This window comes from Triticum urartu, chromosome 4, assembly GCF_003073215.2.
Source record: "Triticum urartu cultivar G1812 chromosome 4, Tu2.1, whole genome shotgun sequence".
Taxonomy (NCBI): domain Eukaryota; kingdom Viridiplantae; phylum Streptophyta; class Magnoliopsida; order Poales; family Poaceae; genus Triticum; species Triticum urartu.
The window spans coordinates 467,852,355-467,856,551 of record NC_053025.1 but is presented as its reverse complement, the minus strand read 5'-3'; positions in this window follow the sequence as shown (position 1 = coordinate 467,856,551).

The window sequence follows — 4,197 nt, the reverse complement described above, 5'->3', positions numbered from 1 at the left end:
TAGCAGTTCAAAGGAAGAAAAATAAGTTCCGTGCCATTATAGAGCAATTTTTTCAAACAAATCAGAAACAAACACGCATCATTTTCTTCCAGTAAAAGAGCAACCAAGTACCAACATACAATAGTCCTATAAGTTGGCATGTCATTGTCACCATCAAGCTATTCCTTATTTCGAAGGACCAGCAAAAATTGCATAGCACATCTATTAATCCTACTTTTTACAACATCGCGTGCTTAGCTTTAAATTGTGCTTTCTCGGCCTTGAATGGAATAGAACCATAAGCACCAGGCGAAATATCAAGGTTTAGGAAAAAATAAGATATGTTAAAATAGTCTGCTTTGCCCCCAAATGTTAATAGTTGGCGCCCATGTCTTCATTTGTACAACTTGTCTGTTTATATTAGTGGATCATCAATTAGTAAAACATATCACAATGCACACCCTAGATTCTAGGTTTGTCAAGATTGTTTATTTAACTGATGCAATAGCATGATCTAGTTGCTTTTGGTGAACTGCAATTATTATTTTTGATTTGGGCAAGTGAACCATAAACTGATGAACAATGAAGCTCACGCTTAGCAAATAGCATATCATCCCTCTAAACTTTCCTGAGCAAAATTATTAGCAATAAAAATATAAAATAAAAAGCAATTGATGTTGTGCAAGAAAGGCGGGGCTTTAGAGTAAGGGGAGGGAAGTGAAGCTTGTTGTTCCCAGCTTGTCCATTTCTGTTAAAAAAAGCGGCAAAGTTCACGAATAAATATTGATGCCGAGGCAGATACAATATCCTAGGTAACTCCATCATCATTACATAAATTTATAATAACCATTTGTACATGCAAATGAGGAGAGCTCGTTCCACCAAATACAACAAATCAAACCAACCTATAACTGGATATGTAATAAATTGAGAAACAATCATGAAGAATTTGGGGAGGAAGTTTCATCTTGACTTAAGCAGGGCGCGGAAGAACTGATCCTCATTCACATAAATGCTTTATCTTTTATTTCCCAATATCATGTTCATGAGAAGAGAATATGTAACAATGGTCAAATGGAACTGTTTCTAGATGTACTTTGATTTCATAATGGAAGCGTACATATTTTATTCCATGCGCTGAATTTTCCTTTTGGTTGAAGCAAACAGGTAAAGGATAAGGATGACAACAACTAATACATATGTGATATTTCTCTAACTTGACAATCCATTCATGATCTCAATAACTTGATAAAGAAAACACATGGAATGTAGAAATCTGTAGAAAACTCCTTTTATTTTGTCCAAAGGAGCATAACACATGTTCAAGTAGATCATGATTTCCAGTTTGTTTCATGATCAAGAAGATTTCAGTTTGCTAAATTTGCACCCAATACAAAACTGAATAGCGCCAGTTGGGAGCACGGAAACATCAAGAAGGGGTAAGCATTGTATATCACTCAAAATAAAGCATATGTTGAAGTACCTATGCGCACTTCACCAAACGAATATGCAGACATAATAACTTAACTTACCTGGTGCCAGCTTTTGCAGTCCCATCCCCTCCATGGATATCAACAACCAGGAACCGCACCAAGGTGGTACAGATCACTAAGCTACGACTTGGGGACAAATACAAGGTTACATATTGATAAGAGGATCTAGCCGCAACTCATCGCATTGAAGCTGACCGGTCACTGAGCTAGGACTTGAGAACAAATACAGGGTTAGAGATTGAAAGGTCGGGAAGTACAACGACAGACGAAGAGAGAGGATCAATGAGAGAAGCCGCTGCTTTAGGATTCGCACCCATCGGGAGGGAGAGATGGAGTGCCACCAAGACTCAGGCAACACCATTGTAGACTAACAACAACGTCAAACTCTCGAGCCGTCACTGGCTCATAGTCTTGGACTTCCTCTTCGTGCATCTAACAATGGGCTGCTTCCTCTCACGGCGGCGGCGCATCTCTCTCCTCTATCACGGCGGCACGTCTCTCTCTCTCTCTCTCTCTCACGCGCGCGCGCGGCGGCGGCGGAAGTAGAGCTGGCTCGTAGGTTTCACCCTAGATCGAGAGATCAGGAGTGGCTGGGTGCGGTGCAGGGTCAATAGACAGCCTCATCACGACCGTCTATCTGGCATCGAACAAGAGGGCATTGATTTTGTTTCTGGAGTAGCAGCCCACACGGGAGGGAAATGTGCATCGGACGGCCAAAAATGATTTGGAGGTGTGATCTAACGACCAAAATTATTGATGGCCTGAGAGGCTTCCTAGCATGCTGAGTTATAATGTATGTATGTATATATATAGGGTGGGTCTATTATGATAACACCCCTTAAGACCTTATTCTAATAACACCTAGGCTTATTCTGATAACACTACCGAGATGTCTCGCTGCCTAGAAGCGAACCGCACAGAAACTACCTTATCCATCTCCTTTTCCCACAAACACCCACCTCCCTCGTGCACCTTCTACCGGTCACGAGAGCGCCGCCCCTCCCCAGGCTGCAGCTGCGCTGCCCCTCCTCGGGCCCCCGCCGCGCCACCCCTCACCAGGCCCCTTTCCATAAAAAAACAGACAACCCCCACCACCCACCGCACCACCTCCCCACGACCCCCCTGATCCCCTCCACTCTCCTTCCTCCGCATCTGCCCCGGCCACCACCTAGTCCCCCACCACCACTTCCCGCCGCCAGCCCCGACCGCCCCCTAGCACCGCCATACCTTATCCGCTCGCCCTCCTATCCCCTCCTGACCCACCACCTCCCCCTCCCCCGATGCTACCTTCCTCCGCCGCCGGCCAACGGCCCTGCCGGATCCTCACGCCGCCCCCACCTCCCACTCAGCCCCGGCCATACCCGCCACCTCCCCCCGACGCAGCCTCCCTCCACCACCGCCCACACCTCCCTCGCCAGGCACCCTGCCCGCCTCCACACCAGGCGCCCCCGCGCGACTGCCGGCGCAGATCTGGTCGTGCCGCCCCCAGGCACCCCGGCGCATCCCACGGCATGGACGTAGCTTCTTCGCCATTCACCTCTTCCTCTGCGTCCCCTGTGGTTCGCTCTGGTGGTAGGGGCGCATGCAGTGCGGCAGGCGTCGCTTGTAGTGCGGTAGGGCCACACCTGCAGTGCGATACTCAGGGGCATGCATGTTCGCCGGCTTGGACGCTACAGTTTGCCGCGCGGGTCACACCCTGGGGATCCCTATTGGCTTTCTTTCTTATTTTGGTTGAGAGTTTGGTGGCTTCTCAATGACGACCACCATCTGCCTTGCGTAGCTAGCCCCGACAGAGCTCTCACGAGCACCTTCCCCATGGGAATCGAGCTCTTCACCCGTGGCTCCCCCCGATTTTCATTGTTTTTTTTGCGTTTTTTTCATTTTTTTACTGCCTGGCATCCCGTCGGTGGCGCTACCGTGCAGTTTGGATAGTGCTCCTACGCAGCTCCCAGCTATCTCTATGCAGTCCACACGGCAGTGTAGTGCGTCTAGGACAGATCCGGCGAGAATAGGGGCACCGCCAGCTAGTCAGCCGTGGATTACCTATCCGCCTCCCTTTGGGAGTGGCCATCGCCTGCAGTTTGGCTGGTCTCCGAGGAGATGACATGATCCCAACTCCCGTGCTCACCTCCTCCATGCAGTAAACTGCCCTGACACAGATAGTCCTCTCACTCGTGCTTCCCGACACCCCGACGAGCTTCATGTAGTTCACTGATTCACTTAAGGAACTAGGCTGCTGCTCCCACTACATCTACATCCTGCTGCTGCACATGGTAGCCGGATAGCCACCAGTGGCTGCCGTGCTAGTTAAGCTCGCCGGCGACGCAAGGTGCAGTGCACCTTGCCGTACCGTGCAGATCATAGGAGTGTTTTTTCCTTTTTTGGATTTCGGATGTGCAGTGCACTCGGATCCCGTGAGCAGTCCACCCGGATCCCACGAACAGTTTGGTGCACATGGAGATTCAGTTAATTGCAGCGTGATTACAGTTTGGTGGCGCTGGCGGCATTTTTTCTTTTATTTTTATAGGAAAAGTTTCATCTCGTCAAGCACAAGTAGCCTATTTTATTTCGAATATACAGTTCAGTGGCATGGTGTAGTTTGCAGGTGCAGTTGTTCAGCTTGTGACATTCTGGACTTTGTGTGTATGGCTGTGTAAAAATAATGAAAAGATATAGTATATGTTTTGAAGCTCACTTTGTTCTCCCACGTGGTTCACTATAATAA